The sequence below is a fragment of the Bos indicus genome, chromosome 10 (assembly GCF_029378745.1).
Source record: "Bos indicus isolate NIAB-ARS_2022 breed Sahiwal x Tharparkar chromosome 10, NIAB-ARS_B.indTharparkar_mat_pri_1.0, whole genome shotgun sequence".
NCBI classification, from domain to species: domain Eukaryota; kingdom Metazoa; phylum Chordata; class Mammalia; order Artiodactyla; family Bovidae; genus Bos; species Bos indicus.
Window position 1 is genome coordinate 85,782,234 of NC_091769.1, and position 20,237 is coordinate 85,802,470.

At 39.7% G+C, this 20,237-nt stretch overlaps 1 protein-coding gene across 2 annotated transcripts in view; it reads right to left on the reverse strand.

Moving 5' to 3' along the window:
* The window catches only part of AREL1 (apoptosis resistant E3 ubiquitin protein ligase 1), a 44,379-nt gene that overhangs the window by 23,376 nt on the left and 766 nt on the right, over nt 1-20,237 (reverse strand). For both annotated transcript variants that reach the window (XM_019969239.2, XM_019969236.2), the window contains exon 2: nt 3,248-3,358. The gene's annotated coding sequence lies outside the window, so the exon portion shown is untranslated. The remainder of the gene's footprint in view (nt 1-3,247; nt 3,359-20,237) is intronic.

Genomic DNA, 20,237 nt, shown 5'->3' on the forward strand with positions numbered 1-20,237 from the left:
GCCAGAGTCTGAGGGGAAACTTTCACTATTAGTAGAGTTATTCCAGAGTAAGACTTCAATCTTCTTACTCATTTGAACCACCCAAGGTACTGCCAAGGAAAAACGCAATGCACACTGACATTCCTATCTCACCCCTGAGTTCTGACCTTAGCAGGCTATACGTGCTCTCCAGTTCACAGTGCACTAAAGTCACTCTTTAAAGTCAATAGATATTAAGGTTATCAATGTGATCTCAAGCCAGCACCTTTCATCACCACTAATATATAACTTAGAGACAAGACATATGAAAATTTCTATGCTTGGATTTGAGAGGAACCAAATCACTTTTTTTTTTTTGAACAGCTTGTGCTTTGATGTCTAATTGTGCTGGGAAAATTTCAGAGAAAGAGTGGCTGAAAATGGCCATTAGATCCTTTGATAACAATATATCCAATGGAAACCATAGGGAGTAGGTAATCTCAGGAGTGGCCATGTCAATTTTCTTAGAAATCACTATTGAGACTGGTGTCTCAAGTCCCACCAGAAAAGAAATCCACATATGGAACATTAGCGGTATCAATACACATGGGTTACACTGCTCTCCAAAGGGTCTACAGAGACAATACACTAACTCAAAATTTGAGATCACAGCTAGCAAGTCTCCTTTCCAAACAAATATCTCATCTCCGAGGCTGAAAAGCTGTTATCATCTCTCTAAAAGCATCTGTCTGTGCCTTACAGGATGTACCAGGCAACTTGATGGAACCAAAACCAGCAGTTTAATTATCTCAGACACTCTCTCAGTTGGATGTCATTCAATCTGATCCTGGATGTGAACATTTAGTCCTCAGCAAAGTTACAGCACTCAGTAGAAAATTAAGTGTATGTAGGTGATGCTACAGACTTGTGTCTTAAGTCTCTTACTCCCTGGAGGAAGCAACACTAAATTTATGGCACACATCATGAGGGCTGGGGAAATTCCTATGTACTACCTCTCTGACAACTACAACAACATTTCTGTGAGAGGCAGCTGACAAGCAGTAAGTCAGAGCCAAGAGACCAGTTCCAGGCTGCAATCGTATGACCTGTCTAAGCTTCGGAGTTCTCACTGCTGTAAAAAGGGTTGAGGTTTAATAATTCCTATGGTACCATCTCCTTTAGTGTGACAGGACTTCAGTATAACTCTCCACAACTATCAAGACTCTTAAAAAGTATAGCAAAAAAAAAATAATACAGAGAATGAGGGTATACCGAGACTAAAGCTAGACTACGTGCATTCAAATCCATTCTCTGCCACTCACAACTTATTTAATCTCTCTATAATTTGCCAGTTTCCTTATCTATCAAATGGGGCTAATATTTGTGTGTACTTCATTGGGGTACTGTGAGGATGAAAAGGGTTAATACATGTAAAGGGTTAATACTTGTAAACAACCTAGAATGGGGCCAGTGAGTTCTCAGTTTTAAAACTATTACTCTAACTATTATCAATAGTAGCAGCAGCATCACTGCTTCTTTGCTTCAGAGCCAATGAGAAACTGAGGGAACTCCTCTATAGGGTCACACTTCATTCAACGAGAAACGCATCACAACTACAAAACGAAAGGCTTCCTTAAGCCTTCCTAATCATACTTAAATCCTCTGCCTACACTGGCATTCTTTATACTGTTCTAATTTCATGTTTGAAAATTTTTATAATCAAGAGTTTAAAAAAATTCATACTAAAATAATTCATCCAACAAATGGTGAGTACCTACTTCATACGCCAGATGCTGGGGGAATGGTATACAACAGCCATAGTCTCAGTCCTCATGGCTGATAATAATAAACTTGACTTTGTTAAAACCTTGTCCATCTCCCCATTCACTTATTGCTCACCCAAATCATCACCACCACTGATCTAGATCACCTACACCTTTTCCAATACATTAATTCTACTTTTCTATTTCAATTTCCTCTATTATTTAAAACTCAGCATACCAATTTTTTTTTTTTTTTAAACTCTCTTCTCCATGAAGCCACCTTGTGACCAGGGAATTAGCTCTGTCAATTCATCACTCATTAATGTGATCTTTATGAACTGTCCCACTTCTTGACAATACCATTCCAAAAACCCCCCCAACAATACTTTACCCAGCTCTCAATTTTGCCCATGGTCACATTCTAAACTTGCCTTCTGCATCTTCTCCCTCTGGATGCTGTCACAAAGCCTCCATGCCTTTGGATACAGGGTTTCCTTTTAGGGTGACCCCCCAAACCACTTTTATTCCAGATTCACTTCTTCTGTGGCAGTTTCTGTCCTCTTACTGTACCTGTGGTGTGCTCTCTGCCCCATCTCTCCTCCCGTCCCACCTCACAGCAGTAAACCCATAAGTTGCAACTCCCCTTACTGAGTCATTACCACAGGCCAACAGTGTACTAAGTGTTTCACAAGTTAGCCTAAATAATTGTCACCAATACAACTTGGTAAAATGAGCATTATTATTCTCATTTTAAAGACTTGAAAAAAAAAAGCTAGGGTTGGAAAAGTTGACTTGCTGAACATCTCCCAGCAGGATAAGTGACTCAAGCCCATGTCTAACTCTGAAGCCCAATGTTCTTAACCTCATATAACTGTGAATCATGAATCACGAAAAAAGAGTGGAGTCATACGGCTAGTGAAGTATTTGGGGAGAGAAAAGATTTTAAGAAAACAGGTAAAATAAAGTATGAAAAACATTACCCAATCTTACCGAGGCTAAAATTAGAAAGATAAATGTTTATGGCCTCCTTTTTAATCTTTTGAAATAAAAATAAAGCATTACAAAGGAAAATGGAATGCAGTACCGATTATCTAATGCAGAAATATCGCTTGCTTACTAAAAGATCCCGGGCAAGCTGCTTAATACTACAGCACTTTGGCTCACATTATCTACAAAAGAGGGAAAGGGGAAATACTTGAAGCTGTTTGTCTCAGGGGAATGTTAGAAAGTTGACTGACACATATTCTAAAACTCTTTGCCTTTTTTTAGTACAAAGATTTATAATTACAGTATCAAATAAATTTTAGCCCTAACATTGAAGATCCAGTGTGAAAAAGTCAATTCCCAGAAATGGAGAATTGATTTCTTCATACTTGAATATGCCCTGCTGGGAATAAAGTCAATTCTGACTGCAACTGTGCACGTCAATGCTAGCTAGGCCTCGCTGAGAGAACTCAGAAACTGGTCACTGAGTCCATATTCTCCATCCTAATAAGAAGTGAACCTTAACTAGCCTATCACCTTACCTTTAAACGAGGTCCCATGTTCTAAGAACCGAGGGGAGCACGTCTATTCACCAAAGCAGGTACCTTTCGGCCACTTTCACCTTGTCTTCCAACTTCCACGTGAGAAAACAGCTGCAAGGTCAACAGAAAGTGTCCATCAGATCTTCAGGAAGGGTGTGTCACACAAGCAGAGGGTCAGTGTTTCTGGAACGAACTGCCTGAATTCCTGGGTAGAGAAACATAATCCCCAAATACATCATCTCTGGACCTCTTTCTAATGCAGGGTGCAGTCAGCTGCAGAAGGGTGCTTCGGGTCTGCTGTCTTAGGATCCTATCCTACAAAGAAAAAAAGGAGTCAGTGGGATAGGTTTTCATTTCTCAAAGAGAACTCCCAGCAAACAACAAAGAAGAGGCACAGAATAGGCAGTGGAAACCCTGTGGCACCAAAAATAACCAAAGGCAGGTGAACCTCTGACCAAGCTTTTCCCAATTAAAATCATGAGAAAAGCCAAGAGGCGATCTCACCGCCTTAGCTGGTCACTTCCCAGAAAGGAGCTCTGGCACTTCAGTTGATTCCAACCCTTCAGTAGAAGCAAACCAGAGCACAGACTTAAGAGTGAGTCTCCTCCCAACCACACGACCAGTTTCACTTTAATGGGACAGGGAACAAGGTGAAGAGAAATGAAAGGAGACGATAGTGGGGCCGGGTTGCAGGGGGCCTTAGAAGCCATGAATAAGGAACCAAGGGAACACTCAGCTGGAAAGGGGAAACCACCCAAGAGCTTGAAAACCTGATCATCCAACTAAAAAGTAAATTAAAAAATAACCTGATCAGTCAGCCTATATACAGTTTGCTCCCTTTATGCCTATGTATGCATTTCCAAGACAGGGTTAAACAATACTGACTTTATGTTTACTTTTAGTACTGACTTTAAAATTTTAGTAAAATTTGCTACTACGGGTGAGGGGAAGTTTTCTGTGAACATTCAAGATAAAGACACTGAGTAATAAAGTTGAGTAAAGTCCATCTTTACTGACCAAAGATATTCATGAACTAAATGTAGCAGAAAGGGGGTTCTAGTAAGAACAGCCACCGTACAACAAGAAACTACTGATCACTAAGTGAAGAGACAGTCCCTTTCCACGTGGCAGAAGCTGTTCTGAGTCCTTCACGTGTATTAATTCACAACCCTCAGACAGATACAACTGTCTCTATTTTACAAATTAGGAAATTGAGGCATTTTCTCAAGGAACTTTCTCAAGATCACCACAGTACATAGTAGACTTGAGTCAAACCCAGACAACCTGGACTCAGATGCCATGCTTTGGATGACCACTCTGCTGCCTTTTTATAAAGGGAAACTAAGAAACAAAATTAAAAAATGCTAACAAGAGCCAAAGAACAGAATGGGTGAAAGCCACCAGATCAAACAAGTTGGCAAACTTTTATAATTAAAAATAAATAAGCATGTGTTATTATTTTAAAATATGGTGACAGACTTGCCAAGTACATCAGCCAAAACCTGGGTCAACTAGCAACTGGAACCAGTTCAAACGAGCCACAAACAAGAATCACATAAACTATAAGAGATCCATCAGAATGTAATATAAGCATTTAAAAAATGATACTTTTAAGGAATAACAACCCAGTGAATCACTCACAAATAAAATGTTAAATGAAAAAGCAAGCACAAAATTATTTACATGAGTCCAATTGTTAAAATATTATATAAAGAAGACTGGGAAGAGCAACATAAAAATGTTCATAGTGGTCATTTTTTGGTGTCTGGAATTACAGACATTTTTTTCTAACTGTACCTTTTAGTGTTTTCCAAATTCTCTTTTTTTTTTGGTCTCACCATGTGGCATGTGGGATGGATTGAATCTGTGTCCCCTGCAGTAGAAGCAGAGTCCTAACCACTGGACTGCCAGGGAAGTCCCCCAAATTCTTAATGATAGGAAAACATGTAAGAAGTTTCTATTTCTGAACAAATACTGTGTTTTGTTTTGTTTTTTTTCTAAAAAAGGGAGAGAACAGGCAAAAGATCTTTATTTTTCAACCAAGGAAACAGTATTTTAAAACTAGTTAAATATAATAGAACGTACTGAACTTTTATTTCTACTCATAATGATCTCAGTGGGTCTCCAACCCTGTGATCAGCTATTCGATTATTAAATCAAGTAACTCCTAGATCTTACATCATCTTTATGGTGCCCCACAATGAACTGCCACACTTACCTCTGTTCCCCACGCTTCAGTGCTTCTAGTGAGCTTCAAGACTCAATTCAAGCCCCCAGCCCCTTTCCTGGTCCAATTCCTAAGACCCTCTGAGGACTCCCCACACCAGGCAGAACCAATCACTTCCTCCTTTGTGATACTCCTATGCTGAAGACACCTCTACTGAAGCATTTATTAGTCTGTATTATAAGTATTTGTTTATACAGTAGTCTCTCCTAATGAACTGTAGACTCCCTGAGGACACTTACTGGGTCTTACTCATCTTTGCCTCCCAGTGACTAACATGGTATTCAAAGTCATCTCAGAGTCCATACTTTCACAAGTTCCCCAGGTGATTCCTATGTGTGTTAAAATTCAGGAAGCATGGCCTCAACTCTAGAGCAGCCAGCCTGAGAAGGCACCTACTATTCTGCACCTCTCTATGAGGTTCACGGGTGATGCTGACGCTGCTGGTCTGCAGACCATGCTTTCAGGAGCAGCAAGGGTCTACAGCAGGAGGAGCTGGCAAACTACAGCTTGCAGGCTGAATCCAGACAGTCACTGGGTTTTGTTTTAAAAAAAAAAAAGTTTTGTCAGAAAGAATGAATGCAGCCAAGTTCCTTCGTTTACATTCTATCTTTGACTGCCTTTGAACTACAACACAGAGTTGAGTAGTTGCAGCAGAGATGTATGGTCTACAAAGCTTTCCTATCTGAGTGTCTACAGAAAAAGTTTATCCACTTCTGGTACAGACGACTTAGTTTTAAAGTTACATAAATGTGTAGTATTAATAAACTCATTTTTATGTATCAAAAAAGAGCATAAAAATCACCTTCCAGTTCTACTGTCCCTGCTTAAGAAAACGGCTATAAAACTGGCGATTTTATGCAAATGTGTCTCCTGGCTAATTTCAATTGTCATTTAAAAGTTTTATGCCTTCCATACCCCAAATAGGCATTTTATACAACCATTTCCCAAAGTATGTGCTTCATACAATCATGCTTAGATTTCATCAAGGCTACAATTTCCTAAAATCAACGAGTACCTCAGGGACCAAATACTGTACCTGGGTTTCTAAAATTATTGCCATACATAATGACTCTGTTGCTACTTTTAAAGTGCTATTCTAAAAAGCTGTGATCCCTGTATAGCACAGGGAACTCTATACCAGGACTCAGTAATGACCTGCATGGGGAAAAATCTAAAACAGTGGATGGATGCACATGTATAACTGGTCCACTCTGCTGTACACCTGAAACGAACACAATGTTGTAAATCTACGATAATCCAATAAAAAATTAACTTAAAAAAAAGTATGTGAAAGTCCACTTCAGAATTCTGGTACATAAAGGGATAAAGAGATAGGCAGCACATAGGAGTACCAAATAATAACCACTGAGTCCCACAGAACGAGTCAGGACAAGAGAAAGATGTGTGCTTTGTAAGATGTTAGTCTCCGGCATTCTCTACACAGAGAAGTGCCGACCTCAAGTCCACGGAAGTTGAATAAAAAACACAGATCATTCAATTAGCCAAAGGCCCACAAGTTAGAGTGGCCCAACTGAGGATGTTCCAAGAAATAACGTGCACTATCAGACACTTGAGAATATTAGTTTACCTTTTCCTTTGCTTAAATTTCACCCTTGGTTTATTCTCCCCACCACTAAATCCCACCATAAAAGACCACCCTCCCCTGTCAAGCTTATACTCTTGAGATATTTATACAGTTGTGTATTCCTGTGACCTTGGTTCAGCCAAGTTATAGTTTTCATTTGTATTCTTTCCTCATCCATCAGCCCCTCCAGTCTCTTAATCATTCCTGTGGGTCTTCTGTGAACTCTCTCCAGCTGCTCCCCAGCGATCTGGTAATGAGGTGCCTCCAAATGACTGCAGCCCTCCAGGAACAGCCTCGTTAGTCAGAACAGGGTGAGCTCACCCTCCTCGGTTCCATGACATAATACTCCCAAGCAGACGATCCCCCCAAACAGAAAGCTAGAATGTTGCTGTATTAGACTATAACCCATTCCATGCTTCCTTGATCTGGGCACTGGGGCATGCCAGAATGTGGTAGGAGACAGAGGATAAATGGACACATTCCCACTTGCATCCAGCTATCAGAGGATGAGGTGGATGGGGAGAAAAAAGTATTTTCATGTTATAACAAACTCATTTAGATAGTAAAATAGAATGCAAAACATGCATGAATTTCTAAAGATAAAACATGGACACGAACATGGACATGTTCAAAACATTCATATGCTTTTTGTCACTGAGGCAGAAAGGCGACTTCAGGCTCTGTTCCCAGCCCCCAAAGGGTTACACACCCACTGTCCTCTCCCATTAGAGGTACCTGAGCTGAAAATTCTGAAAATCACTACAACCCCCATTCAACTTACTGGTATACTACCCATTATCACTCATTTCATATACTCACATTTTTCTATGTTCCTCCATCCCTAGACATCTGTATTTTCTCTTACCTTAAACGCAGTTTTAGCAAATTCACTACTAATATCTCTCAGTTCAGTTCAGTTCAGTTTAGTCATTCAGTTGTATCCAACTCTTTGAGACCCCATGGACTGCAGCACACCAGGCCTCCCTGTCCATCACCAACTCCCGGAGTTTACTCAAACTCATATCCACTGAGTCGGTGATGTCATCCAACCATCTCATCCTCTGTCGTCCCCTTCTCCTCCTGCCCTCAATCTTCCCCAGCATCATGGTCTTTTCAAATGAGTCAGCTCTTTGCATCAGGTGGCCAAAGTATTGGAGTTTCAGCTTCAACATCAGTCCTTCCAATGAACACCCAGGACTGATCTCCTTTAGGATGGACTGGTTGGATCTCCTTGCAGTTCAAGGGATTCTCAAGAGTCTTCTCCAACACCACAGTTCAAAAGCATCCATTTTTTGGCACTCAGCTTTCTTTACAGTCCAACTCTCACATCCATACATGACTACTGGAAAAACCATAGCCTTGACTAGCCGGACCTTTGTTGGCAAACTAACATCTTTAGGTTCTTCTGTATCATTCATTCTTCATTCATTTTTTAAGACTGTGTGCTAAAAGCTAAGGTCACAAGGATAAGTAAGACAAAGTCTTTTCTCAACCTCCATTAACCCTGTCCAATGTGGGAGGTAGATAATACAACGTAGCAGGTGTACAAAAGAGGAGAAAAACAATATGTGGAAGGCAAAGGAAGGAGAGAGGTTATCTTGCCTGAGTGGGGCCGTTACCTAACAATGAGTAGGCCTTTTGCAAGGCAGGGAAACAACAACAACCACCACCAATATCCTAGGTAGAAGGAACATCCTAAGTAAAAGGACTGAGTCAAGAGAGAGTGATGAAAAGCATTATGAAAGCAAAGTGTTTGGAAAACCATGGGGCTAAACCAGGGTGCCTGATACTAAGTACAGCACAGTGCAGTGGTTAAGAGCGTGAATTTTACAATTAAGTGATCCTGAACAAGCTATTTAGCTTCTCTTCTGTTGCCTCGGGTATAATATGGAGATGCACTGAGAAAAGGAAGGAATTCAGCTGCCCTGGGGGAGCAAGACTTGGACTATAAAGGAAGGGAAGACCGGTTGAGACTGGAAACTAGGCCCAGGTGACTTGGCACCACAGGAGAGCCCCAGGGGATATGGCTCGATGTGCTACCCAGGCTTTGGGCCTGCCAGGTTATGATGGCGGTCTGTGCCCAAGCCACCCAACCCAAATAAATGAGGAAGACAGCACTGAGTGTACCTGAGGGAATTTGGTTCAGCCAAGTTACACAGCTTTCATTTCTGTTCTCTCCTCATCAGGAAAGATGGAGAGATCCAGAGAAATCTCATTTTGAACCAATGACAGCAACAATCCAAAACACTAAGTTTCTGAATTCTTTTTCCAGTATGATGATAAAAACAAGAATCCACCTCTACTGAGAACTTACTACGTGCCAGCACTGTGTGAAGTATTTCACGGATCATCTCATTTAATTCTCTCAGCAACCGGATAAGGTAACTGTATTATGATGCCTATTTTACAGATTAGGAAACGGAGGTACAGACAGCTAAAATAACATGTCTGTGGTCACTAAATTGACAACTGAAGGAACCAGGCAATGTGATCCCAGAGCCTACCTTCTTATCCAGGAATATTGATGTATCAAGAACCTCCAAAAGGGTTGGGGAGGGAGAGACATTCTTGGGATAGGAAGAAAGAGAGCTCAGAAGTATTTAATTTGGAACTTTAAAGGAATATGACTTCATTTGATTAGACTCTAAACAACAGCAACAAAGCCACAAGAGAAGTTCTTTAACTAAGGGAGTAACAGGATCACACATTTAAAGAGAAGTAACTCTGGGGGTAATGTGAAAGAGACTCTGAAGAGAAAGATCAATGGCTGAGAGACAAGAGGATACTGTCCAAGGAAGCTTCTAGGCACTGGTCGTGACATAGACAGGAAGAGACTAGAGTGTGCTTTGTTTCTGTTAGAAGCAACAGGATCAGTGATCTTCGAGACAAAAAGCCCAAAGGGAGCAAGAAGCCAAAGACAAGTTAGGATTTTCTATGCTTGGGAGCCTGGATGAATAATGACAGAGAATTAAGGAGGCAGAGCAGATATGGAGGGAAGGTAATGAGTGCAGAAGTGAACTTAAGTTTAAAGCATCTACAGGATATCCCCTGTCAATGTAGGAGACGTGGGCTTGATCCTTGGGTTGGGAAGATCCCCTGGAGGAGGAAATGGCAACCCACTCCAGTATTCTTACCTGGAGAATCCCATGGACAGAGGAGTCTGGCGGCCTTTAGTCCATGGGGTCCCAGGGTCGGACACGATTGAGCAACTGAGCAGGCACATAGACGGAACATATCCAGATGAGAAAATCCACAAGACAAGTGGAAATCAGCATCTGAAGCTAGAGATACCAGGATCTGGAGGGCAGTCAAAAGACATGGGGAATGGGGAGAGACTGCTAGAGGGGACCAACTTTAGACATATCCTGCCCTTGCTTCCTCAGAGGAGCTAGCAAATCAAACTGAGAAGAAACTCAGAGGAGAAAAAATTTTTAAGTAATTTATTGGAGGCAAAAGGAAGTGACTATTCCTCCAAAGTGATGGTGAATTGTATTAGACCAAGTAAAGATTTAGGCCAGAGCGGGGAATTCAAAATCAGCCCTCATGTTTTTTTTCCTTATATGGAACTCTCATTCTCTGATACAGCAACTTCTTCATGTAAAATTTATATTTTATCTCCATCTATTTTTACAAATAACATTAATTTAAACTTGACCTAACACATAACTAGTAAGCTCTTTGCAACTCAGTTCAGTGATATTATTTCAAAATTATTTTAATGTCTATAACAAATTCAGATCCAAACTTTAAACCCATTCTCTAGTCCTGTATAAATTACTGCTACTGCTGCTAAGTCGCTTCAGTTGTGTCTGACTCTGTGCGACCCCATAGACGGCAGCCCACCAGGCTCCGCCGTCCCCAGGATTCTCCAGGCAAGAACACTGGAGTGGGTTGCCATTTCCTTCTCCAATGCATGAACGTGAAAAGTGAAAGTGAAGTTGCTCAGTTCTGTCTGACTCTGAGCGACCCCATGGACTGCAGCCTACCAGGCTCCTCTGTCCATGGGATTTTCCAGGCAAGAGTACTGGAGTGGGGTGCCATTGCCTTCTCCAAATATATAAATCACTAGTAAAAAAAAAAACCTTTGTCCAATCTCTTGTCAAAATCAGTTTCCCTAAAGTGTCATTTGTATGTAGTAAGTCACCAATTTAAAGCATACAATTAAGAGTTCTGACAACTGTATAAGGTAATGATATAAAATACAATCATGATCCAGAGCATTTCATAACCCCCCAAAGTTCCTCAAGACCCTTTGCAGTCCTTCACCCTCCTACACAACCACTGATGTACTTTACTTAGCTATAGTTTTTGCCTTTTGCAAAATGCCTATAAATGACATCACATAGAAAATACAGTCTTTACTGTGTGATACAATACTTGTGAGCTCCATACATGCTGTTATTTGTATCGGTAGTTCATTCCCCTTTGTAGTAGTCACCCATGATGTGGGCATACAGTTTGTTTATCCATTCCCCAGCAAAGGACATTTGGATTCTATCCAGGGTGGGGCTATTATGGGTAAACATTCAAATACAAGTGTAATGTGGACATACGTTTTCATTTTTCTTGGATAAACAGCTAAAAGTGGGACTGCCAGGCCATGTAATAAGTATACATTTAATTTATAAGAAACTGGCAGACTATTTTCCAAAGTGGCTGTACTACCTTGCATCTCCACCAGCAATGTATGAGAGCTCCAGTTACTGTATTTACCTATGCTTGGTATTATCAATCTTTTAAATTTTACCCATTCTAATAGGTGTGAAGTGGTATCTCACTGTGGTTTTAAAGTCCCCGAGGACTAACAATACTGAGCGTCTTTCCCTGGGCCTGTTGGCTATTTATAAAGCTTCTCTGGTATCCAAATCTTCTGTCATTTTTAAAAACTGAGCTGCCTTCTTACTGTAGTGTTGTAAAAGTTAAGTTATGAATACAAGTCCTTTATTAGATGCACATTCAGCAAATATTTTCTGTGACTTGCGTTTTCATTTTCTTAACGGTGTTGTTTAATGAGTAAAAGTTCCTAACTTTCCTAACTTGATGAAATCTAACTTATAAATTTTTTCTTCCTTCTACAGTTTGTCCTTTCTTGTATCTTAAAAAATTCTTTAAAAATCTTTGCCTAACTCAAGGTCACAAAGATTTTCTTCTAGAAATTTTATCTAAAAGCTTCATCTAAGAAAATCTCGTCAAAGTTTTTAAAAAGACTTTTCTTTAAAACGCCTGTATTCCATTTATCTCATAATTAGTCACACAATTTTATTATCCCTTTGTTTCTTTTAAAATCAACTTCCCTCATTACCAAGCACTATTGAAGTTATAGTCTATTTCAGAATTGTTAAGATTTTTATCTTTTAACAGATGTTCCCCTTCTTCAATCTAATAAATGGCATTTCTAAATGTAGGCAAGATTTTAGTCCCTCGGGTCTCTTCAAATTGACATAAAACTTCTGGACCCCTGACGTTGGTTCTTAAAAGGAACTTTACATTTCTTAATTCAACTTGGATTCCATTACATCAGTCTCTTTAAAATAAGCCAGAGTTCTTCAGACTCAAAATTAAATGAACAGGGTATACGAGTTTCTATTCTATGCCCCTTGGAATAAAATATAGTTCATAGAAAGGAGGAAAAAGGTATACAAAGCTAATGTGACTAAAACGGAGAAATGAAATGAGAAGTTATCATTGCTCATTTCCTAACTTCACAGGACGTCTGAAGAGAAACAAAGTAGAAAACTGGCTCATCAAGGCCCCTGTCACAGACTTTAAATCAAGAAAACAGCAGCTCTGATTTACAACTCCTTCTTACCCTGATGTTTTTTTCCTATTTACCAAGCTGATCTACTGCACCCGATCCACAGATTTGGAACAGACCCCTGTGTTCCCATACCATGGCAGCTTTTATGCTTAGGTGACCCTGGGCCACCGAATCTTGGTTGTAACAGGAAAAATTTTAAACTAATTCTCTGAATCTGACAAGCCGTCTCCCTCAATAAGTCTAGGAAGTTTTTATTTCATTAACTGTGCATGAAATGACAGGCAAACAGCCAGATCTACAGCCTAGTGGGGTGAAACTGCAACTATCACACATACACTCAAAAGCTAACCCAGTTTCTACCTCTACTACCATCTACTGGGCTTCCCAGGTGGCGCAGTGGTGAAGAATCCACCTGTCAATGCAGGAGACCAAGAGACGTGGGTTTGATCCCTGGGTCGGGAAGATCCCCTGGAGAAGGAAGTGGCAACCCACTCCAGTGTTCCTGCCTGGGAAATCCCATAGACAGAGCCTGGTGGGCTACAGTCTGTGGGGTCACAAAGAGTCAGACACACTGAGCGACTTAGCACATGCATACACGCACACACACACATACATACATACACACACATACACTGCTATTACTTTCAATCCTACTCTCATTTTTTAAGAGAAATAAATTGTTTATATAATCAGAAGAAAGAGCAACCTTAAATGAGTATTTTATACTTCTCTGATTAAGATTCTGGGAAGAAAAACTCAACTAGGCACAGAAATGGCCACTTAAGAGGGCTCAATTTGGAGAAACTCAACACATGTGGCATTCAAAACATAACTTCTGTTGACCTAATAACTAATCAATGTTACCAAACATGGACTTATTAATTTCAAATGTGTATTAAGACCTTATTACATGCCAAGCAATATGCTGAATGCTTCTTGTTGTTCAGTTGCCAAGTCGTGTCTGACTCTGCGATCCTATGGACTGCAGCAGGCCAGGCCTCCTAGACTCCGAAATAAGTAAGATAGTTCCTGACCCCTTGGAGACACACAATTTAGTAAAGAGCAAGACAAGAAATAATTGGGGATAGTTCCATGTAGTAAAATCTATGAGGTATACACACGGTTTTAGTAGAAGCTAAGAAGGGACCCACAATCAGGATCAGCTCTTAAGCTTCTCAGGAAACGTCACACCACCCTCCTGGGAGCAAAGCCAACTCTTCCACTGGCTTAACAGTGCTTTGAGCATCAAAGGCTACAAAAACCACCTATGTGGTACTGTTTATTCTCAAGGTCAATGACTTTCCTCAGCACTGGTCAGAGAGGATTACTGGACCACATACATGGCACAGAAAAAGCTCACTGAAAACCCCAATCTATTTATCAAAATCATACATGATCTAAATGCAGTGTGGTATCCTGGAACCGAAAAAGGATATTGGTGGAAAAGTTTTGTGAAATCCAAATAAAGTCTGCAGTTCAATTCATACCAATGTTAACTTCTTAGATGTGACAAAATGTTACCACGATTATGTAAGACATTAACATTAGGGAGAGATCTGGGTAAAAGGTACAACAGAAACTCCTTGTACTATTCTGCTTCTTTTCTATAAACCTAAAATGATTCCAAAACAAAATCTGGGTTTAAAAAAAGTACATATGGTTCCCCACTTTCCATTCACACTCCCCCTTAGGATTCTGATCATGCCTCCCAAGTCATTGCTCCAATTCAGGTAATGCTCGCTTAAAACATTTTTCAAAACCTTATCTGTTTAAATGGTTTTCTATAAACCATTTATGTAGCCCAGCCAGGTTTCCTTCTTCACCAGGATATGAAAACCCAAATCATACTTGGAAGGTTTTAACTGTTTTCCTAATAGTTCTACCACATACACCAAGGGGTATCCTTGGAGCTAAGCCTGCAAGCTCGGCTTCAGCAGTACATGAACCAAGAACTTCCAGATGTACAAGCTGGGTTTAGAGAAAGCAGAGGAACCAGAGATCAAACTAACGACAAATTCTCTGGATCACAGAGAAAGCAACAGAATTCCAGAAAAACATCTACTACTTCTTCACTGGCTACACTAAAGCCTTTGACTGTGTGGATCACAAGCTGTGGAAAATTCTTAAAGAGATGGGAATACCAGACCACCTTACCTGCCTCCTGAGAAATCTGTATGCAGGTCAAGAAGCAACAGATAGAACTTAATGTGGAACGACTGACTGGTTCAAAATTGGGACAGAAGCAAGACAAGGCTGCATGTTGTTACCCTGTTTATTTAACTTATATGCAGAGTACATCATGCAAAATGCTGTGCTGGATGAATCACAGGCTGGAATCAAGATCGTCGGGAGAAATATCAACAACCTCAGATATGCAGATGATATCAGTCTAATGGCATAAAGTGAAGAAGAACTAAAGAGCCTTTGATGAGGGTGAAAGAAGAGGGTAAAAAAGCTGGCTTGAAGCTCAACATTAAAAAAACTAAGATCATGGCATCTGGTCCCATCACTTCATGGCTAGAAGAGGAAAATGTAGAAGCAGTGACAGATTTTCTTCTCTCGGGCTCCAAAATCACTGAGGATGGTGACTGCAACCATGAAATTAAAAGACGCTTACTCCTTGGAAGCAAAGTTATGACAAACCCAGACAGCGTATTAAAAAGCAAAGAGGCATCACTGTGACGATAAAGGTCCTTAGAGTCAAAGCTATGGTTTTTCCAGTAGTCATGTACAGATGTGAGTTGGACCATGAAGAAGGCTAAGTGCTGAAGAATTGATGCTCTCAAATTATGGTGTTGGAAAAGACTCTTAAGAGTGCCTTGGACAGCAAGGAGAGCAAACAAAGTCAATCCTAAAAGAAATCAATCCTGAATATTCATTGGAAGGACTGATGCTGAAGCTGAAGCTCCAATACCTTGGCCACCTGATGCGAAGAGCCAACTCACTGGGAAAGACTGATGCTTCGAAACACTGAAGGCAAAAGGAGAAGAGGGCGGCAGAGGATGAGATGGTTAGATAGCAGCAGTGACTCAATGACCATGTGTTTGAGCAAACACCAAGAGATACTGAAGGACAGAGAAGCCTAGTGTGCTGCAGTCCATGGGGTCACAAAGAGTCAGACATGACTTAGCAACTCAACAACAATCCTTGGAGTTAAACTTCCCTAAGTGGACAAGCCAGGGGTTTTAAATAACCTGGGCTAGATCTCTGGATAAAAACAAAGGGAGGGACACAATAGTAAATGTTGTGTATTAATAAGTTACCTTTATCTAATCTCTGACCAAAAAGCATAATGAATAGAAAACACAATGAAAGCATGAGGAAGGACTTTTAAAGAAGCCAAGAGCAAATTTAAATCTCTCACTGACCAAAATTGAATCGCATTTCTTCTCCTAAATTAGAGACTGGTAAAGAATGGATGGAACTATTCTTAGCCAACCAGGCCCATTCTTTGGCATGAAGATGTGGTTGGCTCCCCCTGAAGCACATGGCTCCAAGGGAAGAGAGAGAATACATGGAAGAAAATCTGTTGGGAGGAAATGGATGCTAGGGGTAGGGAGGTGGAGAAATCAACAAAAAGAATTCTCTGCACTTTATAACCACAGTAAGCTAGCAATTGAGGAATTTTAAATGTAAAAGCAACTTTTACAATGAGATTACTTTTGCTAGCACGTGTATTTTCTCTTGCTTTGTCAAAGTTCTTGGGGTGGACTTTGTGCAAAAACAACAACATCAACCAGAAGTATGGCTAGTAGACATCTAAGAGTAGCGGGCCTCGTGTCTGGTGGGTAGGATGTGTGGGGCACCAAATTCAGGTTCCTTGAACGGTTCAGGTGGAATCAGATGGCCTTGAAGACATACAGAAGCATAAAGACAAGTCATCTAGTTAAGTCAATCCCAATTTTTCATGGTAGAAATGTATTTTAAATGCTTTTTAAAGTGTTTTATTTCATTCTTTGTTTTTAAGGCTAGTCCAAAAAGAAGAACTATTTGTTAAAGGATAAAAATAGATGGATATGCATTGGGAAGAGAAGGTAGGAATCACACAGGAACACTGTATAAGATCTTAAAAGTACCTAAGTGAGAAGGAATCTCAAAACCATTAGTTGAGTGAATACACTAGACCATTTAATCTTTTAGTAAAATGTATTGTGTCAGTATTTTAAAAAATACAATGAACAGATGTTGACAATTAGCATCTCAACACCAAAATGCAAACTGCAGTGAAATGGATGCTTCAGCTAAAAGCTCTGAAAAACATGGTACAAATTCCTCAACTTCTCAAGGTAACAAAAATACATATTAAAATCATATGATACTGTTCCAATTCAGGCTAAATGGCAAGCCATATACTTACCATAACTGTTTGGTTTCTAATAACTAGATAAATACATATCTCCCTCTGTTAAAGCACATTTTGTAGTATAGGCTTCAAGAGTCCCATCAGGAAAATGTCATAGAGACTTAACACTGTATCAAGCCCCAGGCATGCTTACATATACACACACTACAATAAGGTTAAACAACCTCAGAACTTTGGAAAAGTGAAGTGAAGTCGCTCAGTTGTGTCCAACTCTTTGCAACCCCATGGACTATAGCCTACCAGGCTTCTCAGTCCATGGGATTTTCCAGGCAAGAGTACTAGAGTGGGTTGACATTGCCTTCTCCAGGGGATCTTCCCAACCCAGGGACTGAACCCGGGTCTCCTGCATTGTAAGCAGATGCTTTAGTGAAGCGTAAACGAAGAAACAAAAGAAAGATAACTGAAATTTACACCTAAACTATTTAATGACTAAAGTCATTTAAAAGATAAACTGACATACTAGAATCCATTATAGTCATAAAATCCGATCTGTTATATGTTATAGCACTAAATAAATATTACACAACAGTACTCTGACTTGGTCCATTTCCGGAAAGAAGAACAGGTAGAATAAATTCTCTAAAATATTTCAATTCGCTACCCCCAATACAAAATAAAAAAAATTTTTTTAATAATATGTTTTATAGTTTAAAAAAATAAAATATTTCAATTTGCATACCTTGGTTCAACCACCTACCATAATTTACCTGTTCACAACTCTTTCTCTAATACAGGCCTGAGTTCTTGAAGAATAACCAGCACATTCCCTGCAGCAGAACGGGCCCTCCAATAAATGCCTCTGAATGAATGAACATGCAGCAGGAACGTACTTCTCAGGTATCCTGATAAACCAGTTCAATATCGATATCTTACAAACAGGGACTGCTGTACATATACCATGCTACCACATTTAGATGTAGTCGAGCTAACTGAAAAATAACTAACAGCAACTAATGTTTGTTGGGGAAAAAACTCCTATCACATGAGACATAAAAGTTAGTGTAAAGGGACCTTCCTAGTGGTCCAGTGGCTAAGAATCCACCTTGCAACGCATGGGACACAGGTTCAATCCTTGGTCAGGAAACTAAGATCCCACATGCTTCGGAGCAACTAAGCCGTCACGGCTCAACTAGAAAGTCTGTTCTCTGCAACAAAAGATCTCACACGACATGACGAAGACCCTGAACGCCACAACTAAGACCTGATGCAGTCAAATAAGTAAGTAAAGAAATAGATACATCTTCTTTAAAAAGTGTAAAAACTAACTTGAAACGGAAGAAAATAATGTGATTTTTTTCCCTTAATGGCCACAAAGTGAATACACATCGAACTTTCTAACACTGACCTACAAGATTCATCCTCCAAAATTTTAAAAACCAATTTGTTAACAACTTACATTAGTAAGTTAGGCCAATTAGTGAATGGAATGAAATCCAAGCCCAATTATGTGTTCAAACTGTGGGTCAAATGCCTTGAGCAATTCTTTCTCTTCAAGACTGCAGAAAAGAACCAAACAACCCTCCTGACTGCTGAGAAGGACTAAAATCACTTATTTTTCTCACAAGTATGTAATCAAAATCGATTACTTTCTGCTCCCACCCAACACAAAGCAACACCATCTGTCCCTCCCATAACTACCAAAACATGCTATAGGATATCCTGGTACTTTATGAATCTTAGAACGTAAGAATCTTGGATTGGAACAAAATTACAAAGCAAAAAAAAAAAAAACAACCATATTTTCCTAAGTATGTTCTCATCCTCCATAGTGTTCCCACACTAATTTAGCTCCCTACTAAGCTTTAACAATCAAGGAAATCAGAAAAGTCCCAGAATAGATATTACACATTGCTTGTATTTTTTAATTTGTTATTGTTCACAGAATTCAAAATTCAGGGTACACATTACCAAGAGAGTGTTTTTCTGTCGGTGCCTGAATTTAAATGCAAATTACTATTTAATTATATGCAATTTTCTCTCTAAACCTATATATAATACTAATCAGTCTCCAAATGTTCAAAATAAACACACCGATCATGTTTACTTAAAAAGCTTATTGCCTAATCACCATGAGGTTCTAATGCATCAAAAAAGTTGTGGCTATCATGTCACCATGACAGCTTGGCAGAAAGGCTGTTCCCTAAAGATTAGGAACTTCTAGTAAACCACAAATGGGGTAAAGCAGGAGGCATACACAGGATCTGTAGATGCTTCCATAACAAAATTATTTCAATGTCAAAAATTCAGAGCCTACAAAGTCAAATATGTGCCCTACAAAGCTAGCTACATGCATGCATGCCTCAAAGGGAAAGCAGGAAGAAAACTGTACTCAAATCAACTCAAGAAATCATCCTGCAAAGGAGCTTTTCAAGAACTGAAAATGTAATCAAGTTCTTGAAGTTATAACACACTCAAGTTCCAAAACTGAGCAACTATATTAAAATATCATTGGCATACTTTGACAGAAGACACACAATAATAACAGAAAATACTTTAATAGGGTTTACTCGTGGTGAACACTCTTCTAGGGACTTCATGCTTTAACTCACTTAGTCCTGATTACTGACAGACATTCCTGTAAGATAGATACTATTCATTTTACAAATATACTGAAGCACAGATAAAATCACCCAATAACATACAAGTAATTAGAGGGCAGTACAGGGATTTTTAAAACCCCATCAGTCAGACTCCAAAGTCCATTTTAATACACTATGTTTCATAATAAGTCTTAAGCTGCTATGGTCAGCTTTTTTTTCTTTAACCTCATAACCTTTTTGGATTTCAAACATCAGGACAGCTTTGTGAAATAAGTACAGACTGTGGAATTAGACCCAAACAAACCCCTGAACAAAGTCTAGGCTTCAGCTTCCCATTATGTAAAATGGGGATACTGAAATCACTGTGAAGGTCAAAGAAGGTAATACAGTTAAAATGCCTAATACAATATATAGAATCGGGGTTCTTCATGTCAAGCGCAGACCTAGAGCGTTCACAGACAGGCTTTGAGGTCACCAGTCTCATAATCGTGTGACAAATATTGCAACGTGTACCCAC